A 23,875-nucleotide genomic window follows, 5' to 3' on the forward strand; every position below is an offset into this window, starting at 1 on the left:
GTGAAAACTTAAATATATGGAGCATTGAAATCGAGAATAAACAACTTGGCTTTACCACATAGAAAATTTTTTATTAACGACCTAGGTTTCGTTATGGTATAACATTGTCGGGTAATGAAACCTAGGTTGTAAATAAAACATTTCCTATGTGGTAAAGCCAAGTTGTTTATTTTCAACTTCAATATGAAGATTTTCCACCAAGTGATGCCAGAAACTTTTATTTATATGGAGCATAGTTTTGTAAGTCATGGAAAATTAGTTGTTGAGTTAAGAGGAAATGTATGTTGCCTTTAGATGTGGGTTTGGGGAGGATGGAAAGGAAATCAAACAAAATTTGAGGAATGGTTAAGGAGAAGAGATTTGATCATTTGGAGAAATCCAGAAGAGAGAGTTAGAACATTTGGACGATGGAGATGGAATGCTATAGACTGTGATAGAGGGTGATAAGGTTGGGCTGAAGATGTGGAGGGTAGAGGAGAGGTGGAAATTGGCTGAGGGTTTAACCCCATTGGGGACTATGTGTGGAGAGGCTTTTCTCAGAGTATTGTCACAGTATCACCACAGGTTGAGCAGGTGAATGGTTAAAAAAAATAGTTTTTATTCATGTTTTCCTTCTTTTGCACACAGGAGAGGATAGCTATATGTTCTTAAACCAATAACCTCATCCCTTTCTTTTCCTAGTTAATCACCTTGGAATAGAACTCAGGCCTTTGTTTAGGAGATGTGCTGCAAAAGCTGACTTCCCTTTACTATTGGTGAGATGTTGTCGAATCTCGAACCTGATGCCTATTTAGTGCCTGCTTCCAGTACATAACATTGCATCATGCACATTGTAGGTCATTTTATCTGGTCCATTTGCTTGATAAAGTTCTTTACCACTTTAGGAAATAAACTCCTTATGTTTCAGGTGCCACAGGAGGCAGGTTTGGTATTGAGATCTGTTAGATGTTGAGCTCTTTTTATGGAGTGTATTCAATGACACGTTAACTTATTTCCTTGGTGTGGGGGTAATGCACGTAGAAACGCTAGCTTCTCCTATTTTACAGGAAATGGGTGGTCTATCAGTTAATCTCTTTATATTTTTTATGTAATGCTTACTTATATCATGACCAATATAAGTGAATTTCAATATCATATCTGTATGTACGGACTATACCAAGTTACTTTTTCAATTTTCGTTTTTATATTGTGTGATGTGCCTTATATAGGATATATTGATCCCTGTTCAAATATGTATCATTTTTCAGGTAAAAAAAATATGTTAAACATACAGATTCAGCATTATTTTCTCTTTCATCCAGTTTGCAAAAACTGATATTTAATTCAAAACCTGAAGAGTGTGCTTCTTTCTTCACAATTTTGATTGCATAATTGGAATTGATCCAAGGAATGTTTGGAAGAAGTGTTAGTTTATTAGGTGTTTAATTTTGCTGGATTGATAATTTAACATGAGAATAGGAAAGTATAAATGCTAGTCTTACCCCACATAGTTTCGTCTTCTGAAAGAATTCATATCAAGACTCAACGTTTCATTGAATTTCTCTCCAAAGATTTTTATTATTTATGCGTAAACTTTTATTGATTCATTGTATTTGCATATCCCAAAATGTGTTTCGGGATTACATTTGATTTCTTATGTTTTAATGATAGGTAGATATTAGAGATGGGAATTTTTCTACCAAAATATTTGGCCCTAAGTGTACTTTAACTTATGCATGATCCACCTAATATTCAAAGATATAAATGTTATTTAAATGAAATAAGACCTTTGTTCCTATTTAGGTATGGAAAAGGAGTAAACTTTCCCCTAATCCTTTAATGACTTAAACGCCATGCCATTTTTAGAATGAATTGGAATTAAATTAAGGTGAACAGCCCTTGCAAATGTAGCATTACGTTCAAACAGCTAAATCATGAAGGAGTCATATATACTATTTTGGGATGAATTTCCCTTTGAATGCTTTCGGCTACACCGTACATCTGATAGTTTACAAACCAGCCATATTTTGCTGTATATGAGAGAGTGTGTAAGTTTGGTTCAGTGCAGTGGCCTAGGTTTTAGAAAAAGTGCTCGACAACTTTCGAACTTGCGCCCTTTCCATTGCTTAAGTAATGAGGCAATTTCAGAGTGTAAAAGTCACTCGCCTAGGTGAATGATTTTTACACTCTGAAATTGTTGCACTGAAATGCATATTACCAGATGACTCCGTTAAAAGTTACTGTTGCGGCATCTCTCGCGGTTTCTTGGAAAGAAATGAGGGATCAACGTATTTTTTTATTAACAATTGAATCATAAATAATAGCACATAAAGATAATGAAGAAAGGATAAATTTTAATAAGCGTCTCAATCATTTGGTTCGCTATGGAGCATTAATCTAACCTTATTGATGACAAAAAGTTTGATCATTGATACTTAAATTCTGTGTAACTCGTGAAGTCATGTACATGCAATGTTTAAAGATGTATTTCCATGAGCCATGAAACGAGGAATTAACTTTGGGAAGCATTGTATTAATTACTTCTATCCATATACAATAGAAAACATCCATTAAGTAGTATATTATTTTGTACGAACTACATCGATGTGCTGCCAAATTCGAGTTGGCGCGCTCCAGATATTCCATTCTGGAATACATTTTTGTATAATTTATTCAAATAAAGTTTTTCTTAGTCTGTTTTTAATGATTTTACTGTTGGAATGTGGGATTGTTCTGTTTATACATTCTACCTTAAAATCGTACCTTTCCCTAATCAAGTCTCCAACAAAAATCACAATATTTTAGAACATGCAGATGTTTATTGGAGATATTCCCATACATACTTTTTTCGCACATATTTAACAGAGAAATTTCTTACGGGGAAAAAAATTATGCGCAAGATCCGTAGAAATTTTCGAGATCCATGACATGGATAGCCAAAGCTAGCACACGAAATTTTATGATTTCAATCGGTTCTCTCACTACGCCGTCTTCGCCTGAAGCGTGCTGTCATCTAGTATATAAATTACAAACTAATTGTAATAGTTTGAGTATGAATTAAGGATAAACACTCTGCATGACTCAATGCTGCTTACGGGAGCGTAGTGCCACGAATAGAAAAATGTTGATAAAATAAGACTTTTTGAACAATTGAGATGGCAGATGGAGTATTAACTATTATACTGTATTACGGTGGTGCTACCTCTGCTGGGAGATTATCGAACTACATAGTAGCGCACCACCTGGCTTCTTGATGTTCACTTCGGTTAGTTTGCTTGGTTGTCTGCTCGGTGAAAGTGATGGACGACTTATATCTGTCTTCCGTATGTCTAACCCCTCCCGGGGGCTTCTTGCCTCCAATATGTGGAAAGATACGTCCACTTCCACTTAAGACGGAATCAGTTAGATTTTGGAGGTTAGCCGTATCGTCAAGATAGTTTTCTGATTTTCGGTGTCCGAGTGACGTGTGTGTTTTGTTATGCAGTGTACACCTTTGTTCCTGGATGCCTTCAAGTTCTTGGAGTCGGTTTACCTTTTGTTTATATTCAATTAGGTGACTGTAGTGTTTGAATTATTTGACTTGTGGTGTTTGTGTTAACAGCCCGTTTCGGATATTTTGCATTGGAACGTTCGTTGGTCCTCTTACAATCATATTACAGAAATTATTCCGGTAAGTCTTTCATTACATTTATTTTCTGTGCATGGTTTCAGCCCGCAGATGAAAGGTGTCATGTGTAGATGCGATCGCTATGGGTGAGTGTAGGTCACCGCTGCCAGGAAAAACATAGGAGGTAGCATGGATGCTGCTCGCATACGATAGTCTTTGTTTACATCGTGCTGTTATTTGAATATAATCAACTCATATTGGAAATCCACTCTTATTTTCGAGGGGGAAAATTTAGCAGTAACTATATATACAAAGGATAGCACTCCATGGCGCTTATTTTGCTAATGTAGTTGACTAACTGAAAAGTAAATGACGGTTCATGTTCAAATTAGCATTTTCAGAAATTGACCGGTGGGAAAAGTTTCTCTTGTTTAAGAATACATACACTCTTTTAAGTACCAGCACGTGCAAATATCGCCTTGACCAAGAAGTCATTTTTTTAACCGTTTATTGGTAGCATGGATTCGGCGAATACAGCGTGTATTATTTAGCTATATGCTAATGAGTACGTTCAAAATAGGGAATGGTTAGTGTTTTTATTAGTAATCTCTTGTAATCAGAAATCGCGTACCTACGAAATCTTCGTACTGTTTGAGCTATTCATTTTAATGGAGTGAACAACTAATCAAAGGTGTGGTTATAATTTAATGGCTGGAAATGACGCTTAGCGTCCGTTTTTTCATCGCATAGTTTTCAAATAGACTTGGATGTAGTTAATTTTTTACATTACATGTTCTATGACACAAGCTACTGAGAAATACATAAACAAATCCGCCTTTCCATTCCATTATTACTGACTGAATGTAATTAGTGCGTACGTTGCCAAGTTAATCAGTCGGGAGTGTTAATTTTAAACTAAAAAAGTATTAAATCCAAATATCGTATCGGTGGGCAGGCTCACCTTGAATGTACAATGTTCAATGGTGTGCGAATTTCGCACATCGAGGGTGGTTCCTTTCACTGTGCCGCCTTTGGACTCTCATGGAGGTGCATATTGAATATCATATGTTCTGTTGGAGTATCCATTCATAGCCAGGATTTATACCCAGGACCATCGGTCAGAAGGCAAACGATTTACCCTCTCCGCTACCAAGCCGTCCACAATGATTGTCGCTTAAATAAAAATATCTGGGAACGTAGGCCTAAGATGTAGTGGTAGCCAAATGCATGTGACACGCTTGAGCGATTAAGAATTTTGAAGAGATGGAAATGGCAATTTTTAGCAGGATCTTCTGTAAATTCTTTCGTATTCGCATGGTGATATTCATATTTATTAAAATAGCAGTTTGTGAGATTCAAACGCCTTAAAAAGTTTGTCAGTATAAGGATGAACGGGGTTCACAACTGAAGTGCCTTTCAATAAATGTGCTAATGAAAGGATGGGACGTCGGCTTGTTTCGGGTAATTTCATCCAGGCGTGTTGGGTACCGTTCCTCTTGGCATACCACAATGAGATTCTCATCCCACTTTCCGAAATCCTCATTTTTTGGACCAAGATAAAAGACATTATGCACTTTTATGTTTCACGTGGTACCCAGAGGAAAGTACCATCATCATCTATTGGACGCGTCTTCCAAATTGCGGGTTTTTTCCAGAGTTATTTCAATTCGATTGTTTTGGTTTTTTGACCTTATATCCGTGCATTGCTGTGTAAAGTGACAACGGGGGTTAGAGGATATCAATTAGTAATTGATCCGTTTTTTGTGTTGTGCGTTAATATTTGTATGCAGTGCATCTTGAGAACCAAATTAGAAGTGCAGGTGTGGTCCGATATTGCAGAGAAATACCTATTAATTATTTAACTGCATGAAAACGAAATGCTTATGAAAAATTAGATCCATATACATCGCCCACTGAATCGAAGCGCAGTTCCGAGGTCATAGTTTGGTTAAACAACGAATATGAGAATTTACTTAAAAACTAAACAGAGCAAAGTAGTGGGGTAATTTATACCTAGTTTACGGAAGGTGCCAGGTATTGGAGATCTACGTGATAAAAGTAAAATCCCAGTGGAGGATTTTCGATGCACCGTTATGTTACCATAATATACTTGCCCAGGCAAGAACCGGATGTAATTGTTAGTGAGCCTGAACGGGAGGTTGAACGTTGTGACTTGTGTGACCGACCACGTGACGTCAATTTTCACGTGATAACTGATTATCAAATTACTTCTACCCCGTTTTTTTACCCCTCTTGTTTCTTGCCTATGTTCTTACATTTCGTTTCTAATTTTATTTGGCCACTTGAAATTATCGACACACCTACGTCTTTCTGCCTGTGAATATTTATAGACAATACAAAATTGTGCCATTTTGTAATCAATTCGGATAAAATATTGAATGGTAATAAGTTCCAAGTTGCAAAAACGCTGATGCCACCTTTAATTTGGTTATTTGTCGAATCCACCAGTATTTTTGGCCTGTTTGCTCTCAAGTCGTGAGGGGCGTAAAGGATTTTTTAGACGATGACATGGTTTTTTGCCTGTGACAGAGTTAGAGAAGAATTTCGATGATTATTTTTCCAAGTTTTCAAAGACCCAAGAGTGTGTGAGATGACCTGAGATAAAGTTCAAGTAATTTTAGCATCACATGGAAATAAATCGTTTGGCGTCACCATCAGTTAGTCAGCGAACAGACTATAGGTGATACATCATCCGCGTTATTTCCTGCCTCAAACAATAGTCATATTTCCTGCCTCAAACAATCATCACCGTACCGGTATCTGAATGTAGGATAAAAAAATTTCCAGTTTGAATTTAGGGGTCCACTACGAACCGATTGAATGAAAAAAAGTCGTGGGCCCGACCTTTTTTTCTGCCCGAATTTTATTTTGCCCACAATAGAGTTTCTGATGTGGCTCAATGGCCAAGTAATTGCACTCCACCAATTTTCCAATGGTTTACGAATTCATATCCGACGAGGTGTCGATGTAGTACATCAACTTCAGATCACGATGATGTGCTGCACCTAAACTATGCGGATTGGCTAATGTCACCTCTAACGTGTGGACATTATTCATGGATTAAAATATATATTTCTTCTTGATGTACCCTTTTTACCCATGAGAGCTTTCGAAGACTCGATTCAACCTTGATATTCACTCCAGAAGACCTCAATCATTCATTATTAGCTTAGCGAAACTAATGTTTGTAGGCCCGTTATGCCTCGTAGTTTGAGTGAAATTGGGCCTCAGATGTGGGCGTATTCGAATTTGTTTATTTTAATTTCATTGCCAGTAAAGCGTTATGCGGCCTTGTTTAGGATCAAGCGGTCCCAGCATTCTGCTGGATGACCCTGCATGTGGTGAATCAGCAGTTGATCGGTGGAAGGCGAAGTCTCCCCGAGGACGGATCACTCACTACCTGTATGGTTTGTAAAACATTGCCAAAAAGAATTTCACAGTACTTACAGATCTCCTGAATTCATATTTTGTCTATGTGCACCTTCATTGATTTTAAAATTTTTAGGAAACAGTAATCATAAATTCAAGAAATATTATTCTCGGGAATCGAAGCAAATGAAAATTCATAGAACCAAATGCAAATTGGTTTATTGTTTAAGGAATGTGGCACCATTTCGCTCAGAGAAATAAATTTTTTAAATAATTGGCCGAACTCATCGAATTACTTGAGAGAATAATCTTCAATTTTTATTATGACCAATATAAATCAAGGGATAAATCCAAGTTGGTGGTTGGTATAATCACTGTCACAGAAACTCCCGAGGATTTGTGAGCTAGTGAGAGCCTCAAAAGACCGACCGACATAAAACCACAGAAAGTGAAAGGAAAAAGGCAAAGCGTTCTCACTGCGATGGAGAATGGGAACTGTCAGAATTATGGTGCTGCTACCAAAAAATCGTTATTTAAATGCGTGCTAGATAATTAGGAGTTTGAAAGGATAAAATGTACCGATCAAAAGTTACTTAATCCATAAACTATGAACTGTCATGTAATAAGTTGGCAAATTATGCTAATAAAACATCATGCGTCTCAATGTAAGTCGGTTGGCAATCTGGGCTGCAGGCCGCCATGAACCAGATAGATACCGGTGTAGCCAAGGTTATGAAAAACCAAACGCTACTTCGATCCATTCGTATCGAAGAGTGACGATGGACCTAGGTAAGTACTACATACCTGTATACAGAGCAGTCCTCAGTTCTCTATAAGGGCGGATGCAAGTGGGTGTACAAGTACCGCCCTCTCCCTTCTTCAAATAGAGGGCGCTGAAAAGTGGCATGTACGAGTAAGTAGGCATACGTATGCTATTCATATTGAGTAGCCGTCACGTGCACAAGCTCCCGGTGTTCACTCCAATTCACTTGCGATATTCTTCCCATATCCATCACCTAAGTTCCTATGTTGGTACCTTATGCCGAGTTTAGAAGTACGCGACAAGACTTGAGGGGGTTCCCTACGTACTCATTCGACCCCGTTAAATTATATTTTCCGGTGAGTCACTCTTTCGAAGGTTCGAATTTACATGGAATAGTGGGATAACTGTATGGAGTGACAAGAGCGGAGATGAGTGAAGGAGTTCACGGAGGGACAGCGAAGGAGCGAGAGTACTTCACGAGAAACCAAGATGCCACTCTTCGGATTAGCGATATTTTTCAAAGTTTCTCAGCTAACTCTCGGCACGGGTCTTCTTTACATATTGTGTGGGAACAATTGTGTGGCAGCACCAGAGCATGAGTGTGGCATGTGAGATCCTTGGAGAATGGTAGAAGTGTACCGTTCTCTCTCTGGTGCCTCTTTCAAGTGACTTGGGCCCTATAGAGCCAATTGTGAGCAGAAACCCGCGGCGGAACGAGTCACGATCGTAGTGCACGAATTCCGAAGACCACGCTCCTCGTTGCCAGAGCGCAATCAGAATCGCCACTATCAATGCTAGGTCCATCAACAAATCCCCGACGATTAAAATATCGTTTAAAAGCAGCAATACTCTTTACGGTAGATCGACTTTAGAATACCCTTATCATTTGCGTATCCTCTGTCGTCTCGTCCGTAGCGAAAAAGGTTGAGCACAGTGCGTCCTCCCCTCTTTCCACGATCTTCAACATTTCGTCGCCTTTCACAATTCTCTGCATCCACTTTTCCTGTCTCTTTTTAATTTCTTCTAGCAATCATCTCTCCTCCTCCATCATGCATAGTACCTCTCTGTTCGTTTTCCTTTCTGTCCATTTCACTTTTTTTCATCCTTCACCACACCCACCTTCAAAAGCTTTTGTTCTACGCCCATCATCTTATTTCAATGACCATGTTTCCGCGCCGTGCAAAATTACGCCCAATTTCAAAGTTCTCAGTATTCATTTCTTAAAATCCTTACTCAACATATCTGCCATCAAATCCTCCTTGTCAAAGTTTCTTTGCCTTACTTAATTCTTAAGTTGTTCCTACCAATGTGAACATCTTGGCCAAAACATTTACAAGTTAGGTTAACTTTTCTACCGACTCTAGTTTTTGCCCTCCTGTTTTAGCGTTTAAACAAAGTTTACATGTTCTCGAAAAACTCGTTACCTTTATTTTATTTATATCGACTATCATCTCTAACCTATCATACTGATGATTTTCTGATGGGCTAAGCAATGTTTGTAAGCTCTTGGCTGACTGGCTAACTAAAGATTGATCATCCACAAATCCTACTATTTTTATGGATTCCCCACGACATTCAATCCTATCTCCAGTTCTTCCCATCTTTCTTTTGTCATTTCCTCCACATACACGTTGAAAAGCACGGATGGTAATGGAAACTATTGTCTTGCGCCTCTTCCCAACCCCACCGATCCGGACTATCCTCAATCCTCCACTCGTACCATATGCAGATAATCAAGCTTTTCAATGCAATGCTTTCATATGCAGATAATCAAGAAAGTCATTAGTATGATCGGTAAGAGATGAGAATCTTTGTAAATAAAACAAAGGTAATGATGTTTCCAAGAAAGAGGACAATTAAGTTTGACGTTAATTTAGAAAGGCAAAAACTAGATTAAAATTGCACATATATATATATATATATATATATATATATATATATATATATATATATATGCATAAAACTACAATTAAATGCGGTTGTGTCAAGAATTATACGTATAATTTTTTCATCTAGTTTTTGGTTTACATATATATATATATATATATATATATATATATATATATGTATATATAGAAATACACATATACACGTAAACACACTTTAATTTGTGTATTTGCTTGTTTTCATACCGGCGGTATTTCTTTGCAATTCTTATTAATGTATTCTTACTGGTAACGGAACCGCGGGCTAGGGATGGCTCCTTCCAGATTATGAAGGTAACTCAGCTTCCATGTTTTTTTCTTTGGAAGCTCCTAGGTGTTGTGGTGTAGCTCTCCGGCGAAAAAAATGGCGCCAAGTATTTTTTTTGATTCGTAGTGGGAGGTAATCCGGGGAGGTCGCCGTTTAAATCCGCTTACCCGAGAGCGGTATCCGATTCGGATTGCGTGTTCGTTCACGCTAGTTGCAGCCGCTAGCGGATTTTTCACTCTCCGGAGTGATTTTGTTGGTTAGTTTCTTTTCAACACGTGAGCTACGGGACAATAATGTGGACACCATTACATAGTAGCTAACATTAAGGTACGGCCCTCTTTGTGACACACGCTAATGTGAATCCGTTGCTCTAATTTCCGTTCACGATCCTCAGCGAAGGAAACGACTATTCACTTGAGACGCTCACAAACCGTCTTAGAACTAGCATTGTTAATTTATCGCATTATTTGATGTATTTATCAATCTATACATCGCGCAATTAATAAATGGTACAAATGTGTGTGTGTCGAAATGCAGATTTACTTTGAAGATGAAAGGGAATATTACAAATTATTAGTTGGTGTTAGTGGCAGCACAAGGATGACGATAAGAGGGGAAAGGTGGGTAGAATGATGTCAAAAAGAACTAAACGGGATATCTTCCGTTTCATGGGAGGAAACAGTAAAGTTAAGTACGGAACCTATTGAGTAGCTTCATATCAGCGGAGAGGTGAATAGGCAAGTTGGAGAGAGAGGGTAACGGTCCAGCGGAATTCCGGAATCGTCGAGGGGTAGATACAGCGAATCAAAAAGTATTAAAATGGGAGAAATCAATAGGGAGAAGGAACGTAAGGAATCAGAATGGACGCAAGCGAAGTTTAGAGAGCAGGGTGATGATTTGGAGGCATATAAGTGAATGGAAATTGATGGGCAATACAAGAAGATGGAATAATTTCTGCGGGGAAGAAAAAGGAATACGATACCTATTATGAAAGAAGAGAGGAAATATGTTAATAGAACCCGAAGAAATTCGCAGACCATTAAGAGATTAATACGAAGGAGAACAGTATGAAAATATATGACATACCAGTCGTTTCTCTAGAGGTAAGCCATGGTGACAATGACGTATTTGATTCGACGTGGAGAAGGAAGAGAGCTGCGAGAATTGTAAATAAAAAGTAACTTTGGGATTTTTCAGAATATCTCTAGAGATGATATTGGAGAACGTTTTCCAGACAATGCCGTAGTATATTTAATTAAAGGGTTTGGCCATTAGACTTCTTTCAGTGCATATAAATGCCATTTAGTCGGGATGATATAGTTTGCTGTATTTATATCTAGTCGCTGGAAAAGCATTGTGGACTATTTAGCGAAGTAGAACATCGGAGTGGGAATGTGTGATAGGCATCCTACTCGAAATGTGTGCACAAGTAACGGATGATGAATGGAAATGACGGAGTTAAGCATTCGAGTGAAATGGCTGTCCCTTATCTCCCCGTTTGTAACTTACACGACGACGAAATGGCATGAAGGGCGTAGAAAGGGCTTCAGTTTGAATTGAAAGCGGGTGTAGGGCTCATTATGTCTGTTTTGTTTGCATTAGATCAAGCCTGTAGACAAGTCAATCAAATGGTCGGAGTTATTTTCAAGCTTATCATTGAGAAACGTGAATGCCCGTGTTCAATCAAAATTAATGAGATTCTTGGGAAAGAGGATGGATTAGTTAAATGCAAAAGTACGAGGATTATGATTGAACAATTTATGTATTTCTGCAGTATGGTTATTTTACTAAATTGGCCATGGAGTAAAATACGTCAATCTAGAGGACTTGCACATGCAAAAGAAGCATTTGCAAGGAGGAGGGAATAATGCCAGCAGTTCTAAGCAAAGATTTTCAAAGGTATTGAGGTGCTTTGCTGCGAGTACGTACCCATTATCATTCCACATCTACCACCATGACTTACTTAGGGAAATAGTGATCTGCCTCACGTGGAGGCAGAAGGGCGTAATTTGGTTGCCGCATCTCTTTCGTTAGCGGAAGTCCGTTTTGCAACCTTGCCTTTTGAAAGGACACTCTAAAATGGGGATAAGTGCTTTGTAGATTGAATGTTGATTTCGTTTGATAGCCTTACAGAATTTTCGACGGTGGGAACTGCCTTGGTTCAGCTGCGACCCGACCTTACCTCCCGCAGTTCCCATTAGTTAATGGGAGACGGGAAATGTGACAGGAATTAGGGTGTGGTGGTCCTCGAGAAAAAATAATGTGTCTCGATTAGCTCTATAGCTCTTCAAAGATTATCTCCGGGCTAGCTCCCATTAGCAATGCGCGTTGAAACCTCCAAACTTTCATTTTATTAAGTCGAGGGCTTTCTTCTTCTTTCATATTATAATCCACTGAAATAAGTTTGACTAACTGGATAAAAGAATTTTCGTGCAAGGTTTGCTATTTGGATATTCTTCCTTCACGCACTCTTCATAACGTAACCCAAAGCTTAGGATAAATTAAAGATTCATTATTTATTTGATTGACTAAATTTGATTAACTCTATTCATTAGATAGACTATTATTTTAATCAAATATCTCCCACTAGACTGCTAAATTCCTAAAGCGTGCATTTATTTCCTTTGAAGTAATGTTTGGCCATATATGTGCATTTTACTAATGTCCTTTTCAATATGTTTGCCTCAAAGACAATCAACATAATTATTCGTTTTTTTTTTCTAAACTCTACTCAAAGAAAGAGGATATTAATTGAACCTTTGAATAATATGCGCGTGCGTACCTTAGGGATAAGTTTTCAAGTCTACGCGTCTGTGTAATTTGCTAGTCTTGAGCAAATAATATTAGGTTATGATATGTTACGAATATAAATAAATATTTGATTGTATTTCTGCCATATGAATGTAAATACCTATACCTTCTCATGCATGGTGTGTATGTCAAGATATATGCAGATCCTTCTTCGTGAGGATGTTATTGTTAAGTTTTTTGGCTCATATTAGTTCAGTTTGAACAAGGAATTGTTGATGAATAATTTTATGTATGGTTAAATTGTTGTGGTTTTTATGGAATCGTGAGTCATTTCTTTTACATTTAGGTATCGTACATAATTCGTTTGTTTTCGCCTTGTCATTGGATAGTATGTGTGTACGCTAACAGAAAAAAATCTAATCTAAAGTTATATTGACGTGGAATAAAATTTAACCTTACGTATGTCTAATTGTTTTTCGAAATATTAAGGTTCTTCTAAGTCTAGGACCAGTCTCTACAGAAAAGTCTCTTCTTTAGTCGCTGTTCATTTCATAATTAGCCTGTTTCGTTATCGATAATTACCAACACTGCTTGGAGATCAGGTTAAGTTTTTTGCGACAAAATACCAATGAAAGGGAAGTTATTTGGAGTTGGTGGCGATATTCTTAATAATAATGAGTTGACGATCTGGTAATTGCTGTTCAAGGAAATGTAGTCAAAGCCCCAAGTCGGTGGGATACTTACACAATGTAAACAATGATTTTTTTCTGATATTAGGTGAATCATGCCATGCCATAAAAGCTTAAAAATTATTGTTGTTCGCCGTGGTCAGGGGCGGGCGATTTTGTCCGCAATAGGCAGATGGTTAATACCCATGGTTGAATTGGTTCCTCGTACTGATAGAATTACCTCTGATGAGATAGAAAATAATCGGTGTGGCTCATTGAATGTTTGACTTCATGCCGCCCGTGGCGATAGTTTTAAGAGTATTTTAATTCCTTGAATCACCTCGCAGTTAATCTAACGATTCAGAAAATATTTGTCGAAGGAAGTAAAAAAGGGGAAAGGCTTTCTAAAAATTTTTGCCTTCTATCGTGGAAAATGTACAATGATCACGTGAGATAGGGATTCCGTGACACAGGCGTGTTATCATAATGACGGCTTCCGTTTTTAATTTCCCGTAGAATAAGTGGCGGCGTTTATAGCCTCATTTAAATATGTCGCTGAATAGATTACAGGTATTTTCGCTAATGGATCCAACTCGTGTTTGTTATGCGACGAATTGACTTTATTGCCACCTCATGACTGTTACCTTTGATTCCCGAGGAAACCCTCGTTTTTCTTTATTGGGAGATAATTCATAGTGCCGCCGTACATAATATAGATCGATCGATGTAACACGACCGATGGCTCTTGTTCTTGTGCTTTTTACCCGCCCTCCACGGAATTCTCTCACGGAGTTTACGAGATAACAGATCGCGGGATCGCGTGCTCCGTTCTGCCAATGGAGCTGTGTCATGAAACGGCAAAAGGGGAAAGCAAGGCTGCTGGTTAAGTCTCTCAGTGGAACAGAAGTAATAACGTCCTCGATATCAGAGGAGGAAAAGGGTGGGAGACGGTGGAGCGCCTTAAAAGGTTCGGCCCGTAATTAAGTGGAACTTAAAAAAGACGCCCGACGGTGTAATGTGCAGTGCGGTGACGTAGTATAGGCGGAGCTTGCCCTTAACAACGCCGTTGTTGTTGATCAGAGCGGCGTTACTCGGCGTTCCGTTATTATGATGGGCATTGTGCGACGTCTGCTTGATGAGAAAGTCTCGCCCGAGATTTTTTCGACCAAGCGCGGTGCTCTCCGTGGACCGACGCACTTTGTCCCTCGCAGGAATGATTCCCGCGAGGTTGTCGTGGGTCACGAGGTCTTTAATAAACCAAAAGGTTATTTACCGGGAACTGTTTACGCTAATTAATATCTGACTCTAGTATTAAACGTTAGGGGACCGACAAATGAGTGTCGAAAATAACCCGGCGTCGGCATTAGCGTCCTCGACGGGATTTGAACCTGTGCCCTCCATGTTCGAATTCAGTGCACTAGTCACCGGAACAACCCCATTTAATTTCTTTTCTGCTATTAAATGGTTGCATCTATAACAATTTGAGGACGGAAATTATTAACTGCCCAAACCTGGCACAGTTTTTAATTTTTCACGAAATTTCATCGACAATTGCGCATAGTCAAAAGCGTATCTGAAATTTTCTGCTTCTTAATAATTATATGATATTGGATTACCGAAGCGGGAATCTCACATCCACCGTCGAATCAAACGCTAAGCCTCCAATTAGAAATCGTATTCTGTTGTTATTCCTCAACATCGACGAACTTCACTTCAAGGCATTCTTGTGTGAGAGAGTAGATTTGAGAAAAACCGTCCGGTTTTCATGTGAAAGAATCATTTTGCTCTCTTCATGATTGACTACAATTTCCGAATGTGTGGTTTTCGTATTTTTTGGGACATGTTATTTCCATTTTAGTATTAGCGGAAATTTCTGATCTTTAAGTCGTCGAAAAACTATAACAGCGCCACATGATTTGTTTCGTCAGGTACAAATTAGTTTTTGCGGGGAAATTTTTTGTTTGTGTTTGTAGTGTAACCGACAGTAGGCTATGTTTACATTTAAACGATAAAATATTATGGAACCGAAGAATTATCATCACGCTCGTAATGAACTATCTCCTGTAATTTCTGATCACTTTTTTAATATGTAAAAAATTGATATTGCTACATTTTTGTGGCATGTGACTGTTTAATAATACCTAGATTTTAGATCGGTACGCCTCCTTAAAATTACTTGGGAACTATGAATCCCAGAGTAATAGTTTTTTTCGTAATTACGCGTCTCCCTTCTTCATAATGTAAAGGTATCTTTTTTCCTTTATCTTTTTCTTGTGGCATTTCCACTTACGCTCTCCCGGTCTTATCTCGCCTTGGTGAGCCCTGTGCTTGGTGCACACTCTTATCGCATTATGCAAATTGACTTTGAACTCTAGTTTTTAAAGACTCTTTGGGACATTGAAAACGATCAGGTAAATATTTCTATTCTATCGCTCATACGCACGTTATTAGACAAAAAACTGTTAATTGATTTTCGGTTGAATTTTGTTTTCTGCTGTCGTCGTACTTTTTTGTCAATTACGTTTGAGCGGGGTTGGACTGTGTGATTTTTCGTGCACCAGAACATAGAGAAAGGAACTGCCCCCCCCCCCCCACTTGCCACCCCTAATTGTGTGCATTTCACGCGCATTTGGGCTCAGTACTAGGTGTGCTCTACCCTCACCTATCAAACCAACCTACTGGTTGATAATTGTGGTTTGTGTTAGGAGTGGGAATGGCCATATTACTTTGAAAGCTTGTATGAGACAGCATTGGAAATATGATAGTAGCAATACCATTATCCTCAAACCGAGACACGCCCTTCGTCTCTCCTCTCATGACGGTGGTTATAAGTGGAGGTTGGAGGTATTTTTTATTGTTGTTTCAATAAATCGGCTTGCATACTTTGCAACGTGATTCTGTTATCTTTTTTATGCAGTCGGTAAAATAGTTCTGATGATAATCTAACCTCGCGACTTTTTTCTTAACAAATTCATAGGAATATCTTCCTTTAGAGTCGGTGTTCGTGTGATGGTCTCTATGGGAGTGATAGAATCTGAGCTTGATGGAGTGAAATTTAGATTATCATCCACGAAATGAATGCTAACGGCCATGTCTGAAATGTCGGGATGGTAAATCTATTATTTAGTGCAATAGGTTTAATGTTATCGGCACAAGACATTGGTGCCCCTGGGAATGGGGCGCTCTCCTTTTTGCCGTTGGATGCTGGGCCCATGGGATGGATAGTGGACTGGCCCGCGAGATGTTTTCGTTGATTTCATGCCTAGCCTTGAGCGACTCTGGCGCTGATAAGGGAACCGGTATTTCGGCCCTAAAAACGCAATTCGACCAGTTAAAGAAATATTACTGATTGGTTAGCAGATTAGAGGTGATCACTACTGTCTCGCCTTTTACTGGTAAATTCACTTAATATTATGAATGATGGCGGTAGTAAAGGATTTTGTTACCGTCGCTCTCTTCGATCAAGACGACCACCAATTTAACGATGGGGTCCCGAAACTTCCTTCCGGTTTGTTTCGTGTGCTCTTCATGCTTAAAGGGGATGAGTCGATGCCTCCCTTGCGTATTTCCGATTGCCCTCGAACGTTGAGCAGCAAGACGAAATGTTTTCATTACTTACGCAAACAGTTTATGGGCAGTTTTGGTGTATGCATTTATTTACTTAAACGCGCGCGACGCAGCTCTTAGGCATCGTTTTCCCCCCTCCGCATTCATTCGGTCGCGATGGCGCGTAGACTCTCAGCTCGCGTGCCAATAATACACGTAATCGTTCGCAGCCCTGCACCGCATGGGCGGGGACGTGCTTGGTGCGTGCGAAGCCGTGGGAGGGGCGATCTGGTACAAACACAATTACCGGTTCTTTCTCATTAATTTGCCTGTGGTTGTTCGCTCTTCGTTTACCTTCGCTCGCTTGGCATTTCTTCCTCTTTGACTTACTTGCCAGTGTGACGGTTTACGCAGGGGTCGATGCACTCGCAGGGCGCGTACTGTGGAAAGGACACGGAATGGGTGGTCAAAGAAGGGTATGAATCTGTCATTCGCAGAATATTAAATGAAGGTGATTCGTTAATAATCCGAAAGAATATAATTCATTCGCGAAATTTGTAGCGTGATAAAGCAGGCATTGTTGGGAGAATGCTGCGGAACATTTTGTGTGGTGGACTTACCCATCCAACTCTATTCGGCCATGAGGTTTCTGTTGTAGGAAAGTCAGCTGGCTATTAATATCATGTCGAGAGTTGAACGAGAAAGTGAATGTCAGGGGTGAGCTTATGGCCTCGTACCGGAGAGTCCACCTTGACTCAGCGGAATTAACTACCATTCCACTGGGTCGTATTTCTTCCATATGCTCAAATTTATTGGAATTCTGTTCGTGTCGCTGCCTGCAGTAAATTTGAATTAGTGGTTTTTTTTGGACAATTTTAGAGATGCTGTAAGACAAGATATTCCTCTATAAAATCTGCGCCAATTCGTCAGTGCAAACAGTAAAACTTCATGATTTATAAATCCCGTGCTTTACATTTTGTCGCCGGATTATTAATCCTTGAATTCAATCGCCAAGTGTTTTCTGTGGATTTTTAAAATGATTTTATCGGTAGAATTGCGTAGTTTGTATGTATAGAATTTTGCTGCAGCTGGGAGGCAATTGTTCTATCGTGGAAGGTATGTCACGACCTGTCGAGCACGGTAGCCATGTTGTCTTATCTTTCAGGGAGGATATCGGATGCTGGGTGATTTTTTTTCGGAGAAGAGTGAACAGATAAAAAGAAGTGAGTGCCGTGGTTTGCCAAATCCCGCGGGTCTCAGTACACCCGGGTTTTACGGAAACCGGCAAATTTTCAACAGCGCTAAATCCGGCTGATGCAGATTTTATTTCACGCAGACAAGTATAAAGAGAGGGATACGTGAATGTGGCTTTTCCTTTTTCCGGTCGGTTTAGTGAAATGGGGGGGAACACATCCGCCTGATAACGCCGGCGCCCATTCCGTGAACAGTAGTGCGAGGATCATGGACAAGGGCTTTATTATACTGGGTGAAGACCTTCAGCGTAATCAGTGACCGTTCACCGAATATCATCGAATAAAAGGACGATTGATAGTCGGGAGCATTTTCCACAACTTCATTTGGAAAGGATTATTTTAGAATTTTGGTAAAAAAAATGGTGATATCATTAACTGGAGTGGGCAGGCTGGCTGGCCGTTTGGACTGAAGTCTCGGAAGAACTTTTTTTTCTGGTTAGAGTGCAGTCACCCTTAACGTTTCTTAAGATTGCTTGCTTCCGAAACCCATGCGCGCGGGTTTATAAATACCGGGGTTTCATATCCCCTGTTTCCGTTATTCTTAAAATACCGGGTTCATGATCCGCTCAACCGGTTTCAGTACATTGAGCGGTTTTTTTCCTAATCGTGGTGCGAAACCCGGTAGGTTTTGGAATGCTGGTTTTTTTTAAGATACTAAATTAGGATGATATGTAAATTTGATATCAGTATTTTATGGCGATCCGATAGTGAAAGAAGCAATTTCGGTTATTAATGGTGTCCTACTGAGGTGTTTTGGACCGTATGTACTGATGCTCATTGTCTTCGTTAATATCTTAGACATTAACTAAGTCTTCCATCTGTTTTGTAAATTATGCAATTGACCCTCTGAAGTCACGTAAACGCCTGTGATTTTTAAAGTTCAATCGTCAAGTGTGTCATTTTTTCTTTATTCTTCAACGTCACTTGAAATCTTTCTGTTTTCATAAGCTGAGTACGGTTTCGAAACTTTCTCAAGACCTAGTCATGATGGGTGTCATGAATTACAATTGTTTAGTGATTTTTTTGTTATTATCCGACAAAATTGTTTAGGAAAAACAGTTCATGAGAAACACAATTGTGTATTTTTTCATAATGTCCTGTAATCGGGGGAAGGGAATGCAGTATTAATAAGGAAGTGGCCAACTGGATTTAGGGACTTATACTACCTTGATCAAAAAGTTCCCGGAATAACCACCGTGTGGCGCTCCCATCGTTCCGATTTGAGTTCTGTTTTTTTTGTTAAATTGGTACATCTGTTGTTGATATTCCCTTTAAATCTTAGTGTCATAACTTGACATTTGCAAAAGTTACGTAGCCAAGAGTACATCTATCTCTGTGTGTGTTGGCGATTTTTTACAATTGCAGAAATGGATTTAAATTTGCAACAACGAACTTGTATTAAATTTTGCGTAAAAAACGGATTTAGTGGCGCACGGACGTTGGAAATGTTGGAAAAGTGTTTCGGCAACGATTCTCTAAAAAAAAACGGTCGTTTACCAGTGGCACGAGCGGTTCAGAAGTGGTCGTGAGTCAATCGAAGATGATGAACGCAGTGGCAGACCATCGACATCGAAAGTCGGTGAAAAAATTGATAAAGTAAAAGAAATGTTGGTCAATAACCGCAAATTAACCATCAGAGAAATAGCGGAGGACTTGAACATTGCCTATGGATCCGCCCAAGACATTGTGGTTAATGATTTGGGTTTCCGTCGTGTAGCAGCAAAGTTGGTGCCAAAAGACCTCAATTTCATGCAAAAAAGAGACCGTGTTGACGTCGCAAAAGACATGATTTGCGAGGCTGAATCCGATCCCACATTCATCAAAAGGATCATTACTGGAGACGAGACGTGGGTTTATGAGTACGACACGCAATCCAGACATCAGGCAAGTGAATGGCGTTCACCAAATGAGCCGAGACCAAAAAAACCACGTCGTTTTCAGTCAAAAAAGAAGGCAATGCTGACGGTTTTCATGGATTACAACGGTGTAGTGCATCATGAATTTTTGCCAGAAGGCCAGACAGTAAACAAAGAGTATTATTTGGGCGTTATGAGACGTTTGCGTGAAGCAATTCGCCGAAAGAGACCAGAAATGTGGGCAGAAAACTCGTGGATTTTGCACCATGATAACGCACCGTCGCACAGTGCTATCATTATTCGTAATTTTTTGACGAAAAATGCAACAAATACCATCCAACAGCCACCGAATTCACCTGATTTGGCTCCCTGTGACTTCTTTCTGTTCAATCGAGTTAAAAAACCATTACGGGGAACGCGTTTTAGCAGCCGAGAGGAAGTAATGGAAAAATCGCAGGAAGCACTGATGGACATACCGAAAACCGAATATAAAAAATGTTTCGAGGATTGGATCAAGCGCTGGCATAAGTGTGTTGCAGTCGATGGGGATTACTTTGAAGGGGACAATATAGATTTAGATGAATAAACTTGTATTTTTAATTTTCTGAATAAATTCCCGGAAATTTTTGATCAAGGTAGTATGTACCATAAACAAAATAAGTAGTCATCAATGAGTTGAGTTTACTAGACTTAACTTAAATGGCTAACGATATGGAGCCGATATCGGGGTGATGTGAAGATTGGGGTTTATAATTAGATGCAAGAAAATGAGCAGGACCGAAGTTTTGTACTAAAATAAAAGAAAAAACGAGCCATACATTTTAAAATAGATGGGACCGAATGGACCATAGCAAAATACGTCAATAACGTGGGTGTTATTTTTCATTTCCTTTTTTCCTTTCCTTTCAAACCTTTCAAGTGATACTTATATCAGAAGAAGAAGCGAGTCAACCTCAAAGGAGCTGGGTTGCATCAGACGGGTCGTGGGAAAATGTTATGATAAAGTGTGATAGGAGTGTTACTTCGCTCTAGTTAGACCGCATCTGGAATGGGCGGCAAGTATTTGGGATCCATGGGAGATAAAGTTAATTATGTAATTGGATAAGGTTATGAGAAAATTCGTCTGATATGTTGAAACCCGCTTCAAGAAGAGGGTAAGCGTGATGGGTTATGTTGGAGGCATTAGGTTGGGAGCCCCTTGATTCCCCAAGACACCTGACAAAGCTTAAAGATTTTAAGATAGATGCAGGGCACCCGAGTTTTCTTGCGACTTGGAGGGAATTATGACGCCATATTATATTCGTAGATTCGACCACCGAGACTAACACCGTCATCGACAGATTCAAGTATTTGTTATTCCCTCGCGCGGCAACCAATCATAACAAAGTCGAATCCTAGCAGCGGAATATATTTGCTTATAGGCAAACATTTAATAATATAGTCAATTACTGTAGGACATACGCAGGCTACAGGTATTGTGTGTTTATGTGTACTAGTTTTTATACGAGGCTGTATAAGTACAGATGTACGCATGAACTAATATTTTTCTGCATGTATGGCTGACATCCCCTCCCCCAACACCCCTGTAATACGCCTTTGTGGCGGCTTGAGGCTATTGTTTAGTTTTAGGTCTTCAGGTAGTTTAGAATTTTTTTTATCTGTATGGTAGAGATGTAGTGGAGAATTTTATTTTCAACAAAACTGTTTTCACATCATTCAGTTGGATTATTGTAGAGTACTCGTTTGAAAATCCGAATGGGACGAAATATTTACTCAAATATTAGGTTTAGATAAAAATACATACCCAAGGATTTGTGGAAGAACATTTGTCGTCAACCAATTAAGTTAATGGTGTTGTAAATTGCGAATTTCAATGGAGAAAACAGACAAAATCAAATATGAACGTGTGACTTACAGTTTTGTGTAACTTCCACTGGGTCGATTTTGACCAAAATCTAATCGCCTATACTGCTCTAGTTAAATGCTAAATGTCGAGAGTGCGTGCTGTTCAGAGTAACATGCAGTTGTTGCAAGTACAAGTCGTATGTGTTGTTCGCGTATGTTTGAGATATTGCTTCTATGAAAGACTAAGAACCTCTCACACTTGCGGATGGACATGAAATATCAAGAAGCTGGTTAATACGTGCTCCTCCAACCTATGAACCTCCAAACGTATATTTCCGTAGAAATTCCAAAATTTCATAATTTTCTCACGCATCTTTCCCATACCTTTGTAAGGACAAAAGATTAATGTGGTAATTACTAGGGCGTTGATGTTACTTTTTTTTTAATCCATCCAACATTCAGTTTTGGTTAAAAGCTCATTTGGGTCCGTTTCGTCGTCAAGGTATCTTCGAGAGCAAGATGAGCAGGGTACTGGAATTAGGGGAGTATTGATTAACTGGCGGAAGTCGACGTTACTTCCTCAGTCGAACAAGCTAGAAGAATGGGAGGAGAGAAAAAAATAAAAGTAAAACTTCACATCGGTGCCGTGAATTTCGGCAGTGGTGAGTCGAGCGAAGACTCCTGTTCCAAAACATGGTTTTTGAATCCCTCTTTTGCTGAAACCTGCCATTCGACGCGCACTCAAGTCTTCCCGCTCTGGTGAAAAACCAAGCACGACATCCTCTTTTGAAAGCCGATTTCCGCAATTTTGAAATCTGTATTCGTCGGTCTCGGTGGCGGCGGGGTAACGTCCTCGTCTGCCAACTCCGGAGGTCGCGGGTTCGATTCCCGCCTAGGTGGTTTTTGCTCCACCTAGGGCTTGGGTGTATGTAATTGTCAAAATGATGTATCAATGTTCAAAGTCCGATGTAAAGGTCGAATTGCTGTTTTCGGACTAATGCAAAATAAAATAAATAAATAAAAAGATGGTGCTTGACGTAATAGTGCCCATTGCCTGGCGAGTTGTTTAACGAAAGCACTATACCCTATTGAATTCATGTTACATGAGAATGGCGCCTTAATAACTGGCGAAATTGGGCTCCCCGAGATTAGCTTCTTAGCTTCCGATACATTTTGCATTTCTTCTTAATTTCACAGAAATAGAGAAAAAATAGTAAGTGTTAACGAGAAGAAAATGATCATGTAAATGTTGATAGATTTTTCCTGTCATAGTCGATGAAATTTCGGGTGAGAATTTTCACGTCCTTATGCCCTGCATCTCGAGATTTTTGAACACTATCCAATGACTTGAGGTCAAGGCCATCGGTGAATATTTTTTATCCGTACTTAATTGCGACGTCCTTACGGGAATTATGCTCCTGGTTCAGTGTGCCCAATGCTTCCCATGCAGAAAATAACGAACACCAGACATATTGGGGTTTTGGCCCCAATAATTGCGATCCGTGGAAGAAATCTGCATGAGCCTTCGTAAATTGAGAATTCCGCCGTTTTGTTTAACGGTAAAGTCTCTTCAAAGGAATGCTATGTACAGGTGTAACCCGCGGTCGCTCGTTAGTCGAAGATGGTGAAGTCACGCATATGGCGTGAGATGATAGTGCGGCAAAGCTATTAGTTTGTCCTCATTCTTATATTTTTAAATTGTTTGGACCTTGCTTGTAATTATTCATGAACGGTTACTTTATAATACAGACGTAAAGGGATTTCAGTCGATTTTTCGACTTTTACTAATCAAAAAGGGAGTTGCAATTAAAATTGCTATTAAAAAAATATATTAATAATGTTAAATGTGTACGGATAATGTTTTTATAATATCCCGGAAATATATCGTAATGTAATCCTTTCTTATCAGAAATAATACTCACTTGCTCTTGATTCCGTTAAAAATATTAGAATCCTTAAGGCCAAAGTTAGTTATTTCCGTAGCATTAACAAAGGACGCAATTACACTGTTTCCTTATCTGTTT

At 39.3% G+C, this 23,875-nt stretch overlaps 1 protein-coding gene across 5 annotated transcripts in view; it reads left to right on the forward strand.

Moving 5' to 3' along the window:
• Positions 1-3,289: 3,289 nt before the first annotated feature.
• Positions 3,290-23,875, forward strand: part of Spn (protein phosphatase 1 regulatory subunit spinophilin) — a 251,523-nt gene continuing 230,937 nt past the window's right edge. For all 5 annotated transcript variants that reach the window (XM_071595653.1, XM_071595654.1, XM_071595655.1 and 2 more), the window contains exon 1: positions 3,290-3,649. The gene's annotated coding sequence lies outside the window, so the exon portion shown is untranslated. The remainder of the gene's footprint in view (positions 3,650-23,875) is intronic.

The sequence above is a fragment of the Hetaerina americana genome, unplaced genomic scaffold (assembly GCF_022747635.1).
Source record: "Hetaerina americana unplaced genomic scaffold, ioHetAmer1.1.p SCAF_7, whole genome shotgun sequence".
Classification (NCBI taxonomy): domain Eukaryota; kingdom Metazoa; phylum Arthropoda; class Insecta; order Odonata; family Calopterygidae; genus Hetaerina; species Hetaerina americana.